General features: G+C 47.4%; 1 protein-coding gene across 7 annotated transcripts in view; it reads right to left on the minus strand.

Annotated features, from left to right (window-relative positions):
* The window catches only part of CACNA1E (calcium voltage-gated channel subunit alpha1 E), a 495,006-nt gene extending 480,861 nt beyond the window's left edge, over positions 1-14,145 (minus strand). For 3 of the 7 annotated variants that reach the window (XM_073011713.1, XM_073011714.1, XM_037985856.2), the window contains exon 1: positions 13,664-14,139. The gene's annotated coding sequence lies outside the window, so the exon portion shown is untranslated. Of the gene's footprint in view, positions 1-13,663 lie in introns of all 7 variants that reach the window. The other 4 variants (XM_073011718.1, XM_073011715.1, XM_073011717.1 and 1 more) reach the window with 2 other exon arrangements.
* Positions 14,146-15,091: the final 946 nt, after the last annotated feature.

Raw genomic sequence — 15,091 nt, forward strand, 5'->3', positions numbered from 1 at the left:
GCTCGGGGAACACGTGCAGGATGTGCAGGTTTGTTACATAGGTAAATGTGTGCCGTGGTGGTTTGCTGCACAGATTGTCCCATCACCTAGGTATTAAGCCCAACATCCATTAGCTATTCTTCCTGATGTTCTTCCTTCTCCCACTCCCCAGTCTTCGACAGGTCCCAGCGTGTGCTGCTCCCCGCAATGTGTCCATGTATTCTCATCGTTCAGCTCCCACTCACAAGTGAGAACATGTAGTATTTGGTTTTCTGTTCCTATGTTAGTTTGCTGAGGATAATGGCTTCTAGCTCCATTCATGTCCTTGCCAAGGACATGCTCTTGGTCCTTTTTATGACTGCATAGTATTCCATAGTGTATATGTACCACATTTTCCTTATCTAGTCTATAATTGTTAGGCATTTATGGTATTGATATAAGAACAGACACATAGACCAATGGAACAGAATGGAGAACGCAGAAATAACACTGCACACCTACAACCATCTAATCTTCAACAAATCTGACAAAAACAAGCAATGGGGAAAAGATTCCCTATTTAATAATGGTGCTCAGAGAACTGGCTAGCCACATGCAGAAAACTGAAACTGTTTCATTATCTTAATGGTTTGAATGACCTCTACAAATTAGCATCGCCCAAGCCCTCACAACTTTACATGCTGTGATGGTTAATATCAGGTGTCAACTTGACTGGATTTAGGAATACCTAGAGAACTGGTAAAACATTATTTTGGGGGGTGTCTTAATGGTGTTTCCAAAGGAGACTGGCGTGTGAGTCTGAGTGGAATAGGTGGGGAAAGTGTACCTTTCACGAGGTCAGGCACCATCCAATTGGCTGAAGGCTTGTATAGAACAAAACAGAGGAAAGACTCTCTCCTGGAGCTGGGATACACCTTCCTCCCCTCGCCTTGGACATCAGAACTCAAGGCTCTCCGCTCTTTGGATTCCAGGACTTATACCAGCCGCCGTTCTTCCGGGTTTTTAGGCCTTTGGACTGAGCCATGTGACTGGCATCTCACGGTTCCCAGCTTACAGATGGCCTGTCATGGGACTTCTCAGCCTCCATAATCACATAAACCAGTTCCCCTAATAAATCCCCTTTCATCTATTGTCCATCTATCTATCTATCTATCCATCTATCTATCTATCTACCTATCTATCTCTTATTGATTCTCTCTCTGGGGAACCCTAACTAATACACTTCCATACCATAGCCATGCCTGAAAGGATATGAGATCCAAGGCAATCTGCACCATCTACCTCCCACAAATATTTTATATGCTTGCATAATCTACTTTTACTGGGCTTGAGGCTCTGAGATGCCATAAGACAGCAGATTAAGAGGGCCAGCCATAGGTACTACGGTGGTCCCCAGCTAGAGCTCTGCCTGCCACCCTGCCCTCTTCCCTTCCCACAAGAGATCACTACAATCCCCTGCTCTCAAACAAGCCCAGATCATCTCTAGCTAATATTTGCTGATTGTTTCTACTGACCCAATCTTTACACAAATCCTATGAGGTTAAGTACTATTCCTACATACATCAAGGAAACTGAGATTCAAAGAAAATAAGTCACTGTATGGAGCCACTTAGCTAATAATTTGGAGAGCTAGGACCCAGTCTGAAAGTTGCTGCAATAAGCCCTGCCTTGCAGCACTGACTCCCCGGCTGCTTAGCTCTTGCTCCTCTGACACTACGCTGGACTCACCTACCGATAGGAAATTCTGTCACAGGGACTTCGGCAGCTTTATGTTTTAGCAACAGAATTCCAGCAATGATTTCTTGGGTACCAGCAGGACTTGCCCCACCCAAGGGGGACAGAACATGACAGAATCTGGGGTCAGAGTTGTGGTAGCCACACACGGAACTCGGGCTGTGTTTGCCCCGTTCCCTAGGCACCTTCCCCAGGCTCACTCTCTAGCAGTCTCCTCCACTCATGCCCAGCACAGCCAGCATCACCAAGACCCCTGTTTTGACATTTCTGAGGTGCTTCAGCCTATGGTTTCAGTCATAAGAAACTGGAGGTAGGCAGAGAAGAAGGGGAGGGGGGCTGGGGGGAGGTGGCCATGGCAGGGAGGGGTGGTGGCAAAAGCCAGAGGAAGCGGGAATCAGAATGAAATCAGGGAGCGGGATGCCTTCACAGGTCGTGATGAGCTCAGGAAGGGGCCCCAGCTTCTCTGTCCAATCCAGGAACAGCTGATCAGCCCAATTCCTTTGAGACCCTGGGTCTTGAGTATGATGATATCCCCAGTATGAGGGCATGGAGAGCATGAGGCAGGTAAGGCAGCAAGGAATGGGCAGGGAGAAACAATGCTACGTCTCAGCTCACACGCTCAGAACCAGAGCAGCTTCAATTCCTCCTGAGTCAGGGACTGGGAGGGGCAAATCCCCGCAAGACCCATTCTCCCCCACTCCCCTCCACTCCCTTGGACCTGTATCCATTCAACCAACAGTGACTGATATGCTGCTATATACCAGGCACTGTGCTGGGCTCTGAGACATAGCCATGAACCATGCAAACACAGTCCCAATCCTTAGGGAACTGTCTGCCTGGGAGACACAGACACTAAACTAAGTATACACATATGAACTGGGATGGGAGCTATAAAACTGTAAGATGCTATAAGACAGTGTCACAGAGGAACATAAATTAGATGGGCTAGGGTGGGGGTTGGATTCATCTGTGAGATAGATCTCACTGAAGAAATGACAGTTAAATCAAGAACTGAACAATGAATAGGCACCAACCAGGTGAATGGGGAGTGAGAGGATGGGAGATTATGAGGAGACTGAACAGCATGTGCAAAGGCCTGCAGTGAGAAAGAGCTTGGCGTATTTTAAAAGAGGCCAGACTTGCTGGAAGGTGGTGGGTGATAGAGAGCAATGTAGGCATTGACGCTGGGGTTGGGTAGGGACTGGTTTGCAGGGCACAGAGACCATGGCTAAGATCTTGGAGTTCAAGCTGAAAAGTGATATAATCATGTTTATTCTTCAAGATCATGCAGGCTTCCTTGTGGAGCTTACAGCTCCACAAGGGGACCAGAGAGGAAGTGGAGGCTACTGTGATTGTCCAAGGGAGAGATGAAGATGGTTTGGTCTTGGTAATGGCAGCAGAGCTGGAGAGAAGAAGACAAGGTCGAGAAATATTGAGGGATAAGGTAGACAGGCTTTCATAATGGATCACCTACAGGAATACAGAGATGCAAGTATCAACAATGACTCCTGGACTTGTGAGTGGATGAAGATGTCACTCACCAAGACAAAGAAAGCTGGAGGAAAAACAGATTTGGAGGCAGAGATCAAGAGTTCAGTCTCGACATAGTAAGTCTGAGATGCCTCTGAGACCACCCAGTGGAAAGATTAAGAAAGCCATTAACTATAGAGGTCTAGAGCTTAGGAGAAAAGAATGAGCTGGAAGTATAAATTTGGGAGTTGTGATAAATTCGTTGAGTAATGACACTATGGTGGCTGTGAGAATGTGCCTAGCAGACCTCTAGGAGACACAGGACTCCCTTGATAGCCAACTCTGGCTTGAGGGTCTCCCAAAAGCCTTGCAATCCTCAGATTGCACAGCAGGCAGGGACCCTTGAACTCAACTTACCTTCCCTCAATCTGTCACTCAGGGTTAGACTTGCATGGTAGTCTGATGGCTTTTCTAGCCTTTCCCAACTCCTTCCCCATTACTCTCATCAGTTTTTCCCCTAATAAAAATCCATGTACATTTCATCCCATCTTGGTGGCTACTTCTCAGAGGACCCAAGCTAACACAAATCCCAATTTGTTCACATTTTCCAATATCCATGCCTTGGGTAGTCCCTTCCTATACTGAGTCTAGTGTGGCCATGTGACTTGCTTTAGGCAATGGAATAATAGGAAATGTGACACAAGCAGAGAATGGAAAAAGGTTTGATCTCTGGGGCTTGCCCTCTCTCCTTGCTGTGGTCTGAATGTTTGTATCCTCCCCAAATTCATATGTTGAAAGCTATTCACCATTGTGATGGTATTAGAAGGTGGGGCCTTTAGGAGGTGATTAGGTCATGAGGGTGGAGACCTCATGAATGGGATTAGTGTCCTTACAAAAGAGGCCCCAGAGAGCTCCTTACCTTTCCACCACGTGAGGACACAGCGAGAAGGCACCACCTATGAACCAGGAAACAGGCCCTCACCATGATCAAATCTGCCAGCGCCTTGATATCAGACTTCCCAGCCTCCAGAACTGTAAACATTAAGTTTCTGCTGTTTATGAGCCACCCAACCTATGGTATTGTGTTACAGCAGCTCAAACAAAGACACTTGTTTCTGAAACCTTCTGCAACTATGTGAAGACACCTGGGCTGGCCTCTCTGAGGACATGAAACTGTGGAGAGAGAGGTTCCAGTATCCCAGCTGTCCCCCTGCCCCTGCCTCAGCTGATGACCCATAGATGCCAGTGAGGCCAAACCAGACCATCCAACTCCAGCCAGGCTAGCCTAGGACAAAGGAACCACCAGCTAACCCACAGAATTATGAGAAATGCTAACTGTTGTTTTAGGCCTCTGAGATCAGAGGTGATTTATTATGCAGCAAAAGCTAACTGCTACAGGAGTATAGGGCATAAAGATGATATTCAAAGTCATGGGACTCAGCTGGTCTGATCATGGATCTGTAGGTCCTGCCCTCATTCTCCCAACCCAGAACCTTTCCTAGAGTTCTTGCCATTAGCCAAAGCTCTTTCTGAACATTTATTTAGCACTTAACTGTGTTCTAGACAACATATTGAGGAGCTGCGGGTAAACAGTGATAATTGAAATACAGTCTTTACCCTGGGGGGAAAGATGGGGATTGGGGAAATCAGAGAAAACTCTTCTTTGATTTTCTATAAATTACAAATTGTTGGACATAAAGTTGGCAGGAATATGAAATCTGCCTGGATTCTTCCACTTCGGCTTCATGGCAACACTTTCTACACAGATATATATACCACATACACGCTCCGTAGTATTACCGCCTTCAGTCAACTCCCTGCTTTCTCTGAGAGGAGTTGGTGGGTACTCACTGTCACTTTAAAGTCAACTGATAAGGAATTTGTCAAAGTCACAGTTGGTGAGCACAGTGACCCCATCATAGGGGAGACTGTATTTTAACAAAGGGAAGGAGAATCAGGATTTGCCAAAGGTTCCAGGGTAGCTTCTTTACTTGTTTATATAATCAGTAAACTTATCAGTCACCTACTAAGGGCAAGGCATTGGAGACACATAGATAAAAGACACAATCCTCGCCATCAAGGATCTCAGCATAGGGGAGACTGATGGTTACAACACTACCTAAGAAGCACAGTGCCAGAGGTAAGCACAGGATGCCAAGGGAGTGCAAAGGAGAAGAACCCAGGACAGCCCAAAGGTATCAAGGAATCAGGATAAGCAACTGTGAGCCAGGCTCCCGTGGGATGGGCGAGGGCAGGTCAGTTGATGAACGTCAGGGCAAAAGGGAGGAAGAAGAGTCACAAATGACTCCCAGATTTCTGTCTTGGGCAACAGGATGGAGGGTGGTACCATTTGCTGAAAGAGGCTATGTGAGAGGAGGACAAGATTTGGGAAATAAAGATGCATTAGGTTTTAGACAAGGTGAGTTTGAGACACTATGAGGTGTTGAAGTATAAACATCTAGTATTCAGTTGGAGAGAAATTCTGAAACTCAAAAGAGAATCCTAGTTTGGAACAGAAATTTGGAAGTCACCAGCATATGAGCGATGGCCAAGGCAAATTGAGGGATGTGTGGACCATAAATAGCTGAAAGGGCCAGGGTGGACTGGGAAGCACCTGTGTTTAAGGATCAGTCACTCAGTCCCATCTGGATAAGGAACTCAGCCAGAGCTAACCAGAGGAGAAACTGCCAAGCAGTGGGAGCACCCATGAGACACCACAAGGTATCCAGGCCTCCTTCTCAGGGCTGTTCTGCTCTCCTCTCAGCAGTCTATTGTGAATGGCCAGGACAGGAATTAGCACTAAGAGCACTAAGATGTTACTTATTAGTAACAGATGTCGTCAGAAATATTTGCATTTTAATTAGGGGTCCAAACCTCACAATAATTCTGACTTCGAAGTCAAGACTGGAGTCAAACTCGGGATCTACCAGCTACTATGATCTTGGGTTCTGCAGGCCTTTCTGCTCATCTATAAAACAAGACTGACAATTCCTGTAACTCAAAGAGGTGTACATACAATATAACTAGTTTCTGGCACATGCTGGATGCTCCACACTCAGTTATCCTTCTAACAGGGGTTCCCAAACTAATGTGCATGAGACTCCCCTGGAGGGCTTGGCCCTGCCCCCAGAGTTTCTGATTCAAGATGTCTGGGACTAGGCATGAGAATTTGAATGCCTAAGAAATTCTCAAGGGTGCTATGTGGCTGGTCCAGAAACCACAAATTGAGACAGGATGTTCTTCCTAAGGCCCCCTCCTGTGTGAGTGAATAAACACTCCATGTACCCCAGACTGGTCTTGTGGCCCTGGGGAAGGGCCATGAGGTCTGAGCTCTAGGGTCTAAGTGGAGGAAGCATGATAAACTCAAAGGGAAGTGAGGGGCAGGGACACACACAAAGCCTTCTCCCTCAGTTGTCACCCAAGACATCTCAAAGGCTAGAAGTTGAGTGATTCACACCTCCATGTTTGAACAACTGTGACTCACAGCTTTGGGTGCAGGAGGTGGGCTGTGTTGAGTCAACCCTTTGGGCAGGCAGGTAACAGGGAAAAGCATGATGAGCTCTGCCCAGGGCTGGAGAGAAGAGAGAGCTGTGGCAGCACTGGAGGAAGGCAAAGGCTATGAAGTCTGCATCCTGTGCAGCATGGGAAAAACAGCCACCCTCCCAGATGCAGGAGATGGAAGGAGGCCTGGGCATCTAATCTCTGTCTGCTCTGGGTTAAGAAGACCCCAAAAAGCAAGAAGAGCAACCTGGAACTTACTCAGGAACTCTACTCCCTCAGTATTGTCTGTCCCTCACCATCCCTCTGTACCCTGTAAACCCAGGGAACCTCTGCTCTCCCAGGGCTTCATGGATGCAAATCTCCAGGAAAGCCCAGTAGTGGCAAGAGCAGAAGGAACAGGATCTTCTTTCCACAAAGGCCTGTCCTAGGCATCATCTAGTTTATCTCTTAAACATTTCCTCTGAACTCCTGATTTACATTTATAATTTAATTCATCCTACATTCATTACTATGCTAGGTACTGAAACTGCAAATATTAATTAATCACGATGCTCCACCTCAAAGAATTTTGCCCAGTGAGATATAAAATGTGCTGCATTCATTTCATAGTCTCACACACTTTTGCATACAATTTAACTTATTCCTCAAAATAGCCATAGAGAATCGGTGATATAGATCCTATTTCATTTTTACCATTCTGATCTTCAGCTTAAATATCACCTCCTCAGAAGCCTTCCCTGATGTTGCAATCTAAAGTGCGACCCTGTCACTGCCACATCACCCTCTATTAATTATCTGAACGCTATTCTATTATGGTCTGATTTTTTTTTTTAACAATCTACTTATCTATGTATGGTTTCTCTCTTCCTACAATAGAACATAAATTCCAAAACAGTAGGATATTTGGCTGTCTTGTTCATTGCTGTATTCCCAGTGTCCAAGTCAGTGCCTAGCCCCGAACAGGCACTCAGGACACATTTTCAGAAAGAGGGAAGGGGGAAAGGAGAGTAGAAGAAAGGAAGGGGAAAGCAGAGAGAACTGAAGTGATTTTTTACCCAGTGACAGAACTGAGCTCACACCAGCGGCTTTGCCCCCCAAGCCTAGGTTCCTTCCTCTCCAGTCACCATGGGAGCCGCCCTGGACCAGGGCTCAGGTTCTGAGGTTGGAAGGCTGGCTTTCCTTGCCTGGATGAACCTAGGACTCTTAGACTTCAGCACTGAACAGCTCATTAACCCAGATTCTGAGATCCAACAACAAAAGAAGGTGGAAGTTGGATGTGTGTTCACCTGTCATTATGAATCCCCTCACTAAGGAAAGGGTGGAACTTTTTTGTATTTAGGATCATTACTTTCAAGAAAACATCAATCAAGGACTAAGTAAGTCAAGAGTAACTCAATTTACATTCTTTTCAGAAGCAGAAATGTAAAATGTTCCTCATAGCTATTTAAGAACAAAGAATAAAATTCCTATTCAGTAAATATAGCAAACAAAAAAAATCCTATTGTATGACTAGTCAAGGGTAAGAGGGGGAGACAGATAGTAGAAGAAGAGAGAGAAGGGAAAGGATACAGAATCATATGACAGTCAATGATTTTAACATGGGAAGGGGCCTCAAGTGACCATTGGCTCCAAGTCCCCTTCTCTGAAAGACAGAGTTCTGTGCCTGTGTATTAATAAGTGGAGACCCAGCAGGTTTAAGTGCTTTTTTCATGGTCATATAGCTAGTATGGATTGGAACAAGACCAGATCCACTATGCCAGAGTCAGAGAATATATAATTTGATAAAAGAAATACTTTCTTAAAGTACTGAACTTAGAGCTAGAAACCAATCACTTAAGAGAAAGAACCATGCATGTCATTTTCATCTTTATTTTCTCATTCCTTCTGGGAAAAGCACATGTACACATTTGGTTCATGAGAAAGGGGAAGAAACCCCAAAAGACACTTAAGAGAGGCATATACCAGATACCCTCTGCAAGACAGCAAGGCACAGAGAACTACTTTGATATCAAGTTACGTTTTTGCAACTACAGTGATATTTTCATCAATAAGAGGTGTGTCCATAAGTGCAGCCCTAGATTTTTTTTACCCAGGTTAGAAATTATATGAAAACTCATCAGGATGGATGCACTCCCGTGCCATAGGCAGCTGTACCCAAGACAGCATCACACCTTCATCCTGGTGCTCCCAGGGGCTGTGCCCTCCCTCAGCCCCATTCAGCTGCTGCTGTCACTACTAATCCTATACTGAGAATCTAGAGCATTCTCCCTTCACCCCAATCCCAGACTAGTGTTTATGGAGGAAATTTTATTTTTCAACTGCCGTCCACATAGTTACAAAGGCCCTGTGATTCAGACTGAATCTTCCAAAGCAATACTACATGAACATAAATGGGAAGGCCTGTCCTTGGGGGAGCCCCATTCTAGAACCTCATTCAGTGCACTTCCCCCAAGTCCATGCATGTATTGCAGACAATAGAACCTTCTTGAATCCTCATGTCAGGGATGAGGATGACATTCATAACACCAGTTTTCCAGGTTACAATGAGAAAGGTACCACACATCTTTGCTTCTGCCAGAAGGTACTTGATTTGCATATAAACAACTGTAACCATTTGTTACAACCATTTGTAAAAATAGTTTTGCAAGGGGTTTTTGGTTCTGAATGGCTTTATAGTTTGTAACATGTATACTTGGTCCAATGGCCTAGTTCTAGGCTCTCCCCACACTGTCAGCACCAGGAGGACAAAGACCATGTCTCTCCTTCTCCCACTGTCCTACCTCTCACTCCCACCCTTTCCCCCACTGCTCAGATAATCATTCAGGGCATATTGTAGATGGTTGTTAGTACACTATTGTATTTCCTGCTTTTCCCAATTCTCCCTCACTTGTTGGGGATGCAAAGTAACATATGCCAGCATCTCAACTACTCATCCCTGACCAGCTGAGCTACCCAATTTTTTCAGACCAGAACTGGGCTGAGGCCTGCCTACAGGAGACCAAGGGCAGTTGCTGCTCCACCCAGAAGGTTTCTTCCATGGCCCTCCATCTAACTCCTGTCCATCAGCCCCATCTGTCCCGCCTACACTCTGCCAATAGAGGGGAAGAGAAAAGGCGTGGCTCTGCCTCAGACTTACAGAGCACAGAGCAGAAAGCCACCCTGAATTGTGGGACTGCTGAAGCTAGAAAATATCTGCAAGGCATCTTCCCAACCTTCATTTTCAGACAAGTTAAATGAGGCCCAACTAGGTTAGTGACTTGCGCAAGGTGACATGGCTTCTTAGAGAGGCTGAGTTGGGTAGAAATGAAGTCTCCCACACAGTACTCTAACTCCCCACCCTGACCCAATCATCACCCTGCCTCCTTTCCCCCCAGCCATGCTGTTCTTGGTCTGGTAAATTATTGTGCTTCAGGGTAAGTGGGAATGACAATATCTAGAATTATCCACATAAGCCTCTATTTTTGCCTTTATGATAGAGAGGATCTGAGGGACCCAACCAACACGCTATCAACTAGAGATGGTCTGGTTCCCCTATTAGTCTACAGAACTACTTCTGGGGAAGCCAAGGCATGGGAAGGCCCTTTCCAATCTAGGCCATGGTCAGTCTCTCAGACAACTGGATTCACCTAACTATGATCTTGAGAGAAGCAGGCATCAATAACTAAGGTGCAGACAAACCCTGAAAATCAGATGGTAACATGTGCTCTGCCTTTCCATTAGACAATTCCACCACCCCAGGTAGGATTGGTGAGCACACTGGACTGGGATCCAGAGGTGGGATCCCTCTGGTAAGATCTAGGTTGCCAGGCAAAAAGTGGAAGACACACAAAGTTTGGTTGTTCATCCCTTCCAAATTTCGTGCTGAAATGTGACCCCCAGTGTTGGAGGTGGGGACCTAGTGAGAGGTGTTTGGGTCATGGGGGCAGATCCCTTATGAACGGCTTGGCACCATCCTCAAGGTAATGAATCCATTCTCTTTCTATTAATTGCCAAAAGGATCTGGTTGTTAGAAAGAGCCTGGCACCTCCCTCCTCTCTCTCTTGCTTCTCTCTCATCATGTGATCTGCACACACCAGCTCCCCTTCCCTTTCCACCAAGAGTGAAAGCTTCCTGAAGCCTTCACCAGAAACAGATGTTGGCACCATGCTTCTTGTACAGCCTGCAGAGCCGTAACCCAAATAAACCTCTTTTTTATATATAAATTATCCAGCCTCAGGTATTCCTTTACGGCAAAGCAAAATGCACTAAGACGGACACCAGGAAGTACACTGCTGACAGAAAAAACAGAGGCAACATGAGTTAAGGACCAGGCAGGATGACCAAGCAGACTGGCCAATCTACCCCACTCTGGAACCAGCCATCACTCCCCAGGCTGAGCAGCTGGGACTAACTCTGTGAGTCAGATGCCATCAACTACAGCACAAAGGGTCAACCTTGTATGCAGGGAGTCAGCTAGCCTGGGTTCAAATCCCAGCTCTGCCTCTTACTAGCTGGGTGAACTTGAGAAAGTTAGTTAACTTTTCTGAGCATCAGTTTCCTCATCTATAAAATGGAGATACCTACTTAATAGGATTGGTTAACAATTAATTATGAAAATGTCTGGAAGCTGCTTGGTATAATATTTGGAAAATATAGCAATAAGCAGTCAATCAATGGTAACTGCACTTTTTGAGGCCCTGCAGGGACTTAGCTGTCTGGCAGATTTATAGGCTGCAAGGGGGATGGAGGTGTGACTGACACATCCGTAAGAATCCTCATCACTCCCTCACACAAGCAAGGAAGTAAAAAACAGACATTTCTCCACAATAGGATGCTTCTTGAACATGAGTTTCTCAGTTTGAAATCCAGATATGTAGGATTTTTTTCCTCTTCCTTCTTCTCACACCCAACACACACATCCTAGCCTTCAAGGAGTGGAGGAGCTGTGACGGCGATGATCCAATAGCTCAACCATGTGACTGTGTGGATCACTGTATATCATGCTACCATCAATACAACACTCACAATTCCTGGCAGGAGGACAGCTCCCTGGGAGCCCCAGACTCGTAAATACAATCAAGAAGACAGAGGAATAGAAACAACTCCATGTAAATCACTGTCAATTTGTCATCCCTGCAGAGTTACAGCATGAAGCTCTACTCCAGGAATGGGCATTTCAGAGGGACTCATGTAATTGGAGAAAAAGGTGTTCATCACAGGAAAGAGATTTGTATTTGAGAGCTGAATTTTCAGAGGGAACTGAAATAAAGTCCATTAGAAATCTGAGTCAGGAAGAATGAGGCAAGATCCAAATGATATGAAACCAACGCATGTTGCCTTTTGAATTATCCCTACCTCTAACCTAGCATAAATACAGTCACTCTTAGGGCAATCATTTATCTCTAGCTGTATGGGAGTCTTCATTGGCCATGTGTAATTATTGCCAACATCTCTGTCCACTCTCAGAAATGTCCCAGCTTGGACAATCTGCACCCTATGCAGTCAATCATAAATGATATGATTACACTATACTACAAAGTGGTAAAAAGCTCCTTAGCTGGTGAGAAACTTAGCATGTGAGAGAACAGTAGAATGGAATCAAACAACAAGAAACGGTCATCTTATCTTAGATGGTAGAAATCGCTGCACCATCCTACGAGACCCATGTATTTGCAGGGGAAGTTCTATATTTTCCCATTAGTAATTTATCTTGGAATTGCAAATGGGAAGTTTTTTCCCAACCCCAGGAGAGAAAGCCCCTTTTCCTCTGGTTCTGACCTCAGTGGAGATAAAGTAATACTCTTATTTAAGCATCAGAAACACCCTTTCCTTGCATGAATACACTTCTCTGGGTTCAGCCTGCTCTGTGGATTAAGCTATCCTGACTCCCAGCCTTTCCTCTGAGGATGAGGTTTCTATGACATGGTGTGATTCTCAGCCAAGAGTAAGTACGAATCGATGTTCCAACACGGTGAACCAGATCTCGGCACAAGCCCCCAGATCTCGGCAGGCACCCACAGCCTGAATCACCTGCTCGGAGCAGCCAAACTCACAGACACGATTGCAGCAAGTGACCTCAGACCCCTGCGCAAGGAGGAAGCCGCGATCTCAAGGGAGACGTCGGTGGGTTAGTGTCCCCCACCATTCTCTCCAGGACATGGGCACAAAGCAAAATAGCACAGAAAACTGGATGTTCCATCCCTGGGAAAGGACGCACAACCACCCTCGCACAAGGAGACTCAAGCCCAATCAAAAAGCAAGCCACCCTACGCAGCCTGGCTTCCTCTGTTCTCTTTCATCCCCTACCTCGAGCCCCAATTCCCAGTCCTGTCCCAGGAAAGGACCCACAACACTCGCTCTGACCCGCAACTCCATAAGACACCCAGCCCACCCTACAGCAGTCCCGAGTCGCCTCCAAAGGCACATGCAGCTTCCCTCACGGAAACTTCGCTGCAAGCTCAGCCCCTGGGCCGCGCGCCCTTCCCTCCAGCTATCCCCGCACAAACTTCCCGATGCCGAGGACCTGCTGAGCCGCCCGCGCCCGGAGGCATGGAAGGGCGGCCGGAGGCCCCAAGGCTTGCAAAAACCCAGCGGCTCGCGCCCGCTCCCTGTTCGGAGCCTGGCTCCGCGTGAGCCCCCCTCACGTGGTGAGAACCCTGCATCCTCCAGCCGGATGCTGCCCTGAGCGCCGCGGCAAGGGGCGCAACATGCACACCCTAAGCGCCAAAGGGCGAGCGGGCTTTCCCACGCCAGGACAATTCTCACGGAAGTTGCAAAGGAACGGACAGCGAGTGCAGAGGAAGAACAGGCAGCGCGTGCAGAGGAGATTCCGAGAAGGTTAGGGCCAAGTACGGATCTCCAAGGTCCATGCATCCCCCCAACAGGTAGCAGCGCCGGGGCCAGACCGGTGGCGCCACCGGGGAATGCAGCGCAGACCCGCAGGCAGTGGATGCGGGACGCAAGACAGACACATCTCCGGCAGTAAAAACCCAGGGCTTACCTTGAATTAATGTAGAGTCCCGCGCTCAGCTGAATGAAGAGGGTGTGCTAGTATTCCCGAGACATCACTGAATTATTTTAAAAGAGGAAAGGGGTGGGGGTGGGAGGGCGAAGACGGGGGAGGAGAGATGGTGAAATTGAAGGGGGAAGAAGGAGGAATCCACAGAAAGAATGGGGAAGGCAGGCGGAGGTGAGGGCCAGAAACAGGGAACAAAATTCATAAAAGAGAAGAGAGACAATTAAAAAAAAAAAAAAAAATCTGTCTCCTCACACAGTGGAAAAGAAATTTCTGGCAATCAGAAAGAGAACTCGCATACATGCCCCCTCCAGAGACGGCAGACCAGGGACTAACAAAGAAGGAGGGAAGAGAGCTGTATCCAAACAGCAGAAGAAATCGCTGTCCAGACAAGGGCGGCACGCGCGAGGCGGCGAGGGAGCGGCGCAAGGGTGGGAGGGGAACGCCGGCGTGAGCGCGCATACACCCCGGGCTGGGGGCGGCGGGGGGCGCCGCGAGGCTTCATTTAGGCGGAGGTTTGTGTTGTAAACCGCCTGAGGTCAAGAAATTTAGGTCAGGATTTCTGTGGAAAAGTTCAATAACCTCAAACTTCCGCGGGCGATTTCCACTGGAGTATCCGATTCTCGTTTGTGGGCGGGATGGCCCCTTCCTGGGCTCCCGCTCTGGACTTCACCAGGGTCCTGGCCGCTGGCCTTGCTGGGCAGGGAGAGGGAAAGCATAATTACATCTAAAAAGAAACAAGCGACCTGGGGGCTTCAAGGATCAAGTTAAGGGGGAAGGAGGGGTGTGGGGGACCAGACCCTGAGCCAGACGCTTCCCAGGGGAAGCCCCAGCCTGATGCAGAGCCTGTTCACTGCCTGTGGACTGATCCAGAGGCTCTCTGAAGGTCTCCGGGGGCTAGCTGAGGGCTCTAACCGAGACCCTGTTTCCTGTGGGCAGTTAAGGAGCACAAAAAATCAACAGCCCCAAAACTGAGTCAAACTGGTGTTTCCAAGGCTTCCAAGACCTGAATCCCTCTAGGGTATTCTCTCCCCCATGTCTCTGGCTCTCTGCATACCTTTCCCTCAAATTAATAGAAATGTCTCCCAGAACCCTGCAGGTGATGACTTTCCGTCCCACCCACCCAGCTTCACACGTCCCAGCAGGGTCCCTAGGGAGGTTTTGGCAGGTGGCTTTATAAACAACTGCCTCCTCTCCTCCAGGAGCTCAGAGTCAGAGAAGAGAGGGGCTCCAGAAAAAGAGAGAAGAGGAGGCAGTGGGATTGGAAGGGACAAGAGAAGGGAGCTGCAGGGAAGGAGGAGCGAGAGAAAGAGGAGAGTTCTCTTTCTCTCCACTCTTACTGCTTCGGCTTAGCCTTGACCCAGGTGGGTCAAATCCTCAGAAGGCCTCGCTTGAGGATGATCAGGGCTGAAT

The sequence above is a fragment of the Chlorocebus sabaeus genome, chromosome 25 (genome assembly GCF_047675955.1).
Source record: "Chlorocebus sabaeus isolate Y175 chromosome 25, mChlSab1.0.hap1, whole genome shotgun sequence".
Taxonomy (NCBI): domain Eukaryota; kingdom Metazoa; phylum Chordata; class Mammalia; order Primates; family Cercopithecidae; genus Chlorocebus; species Chlorocebus sabaeus.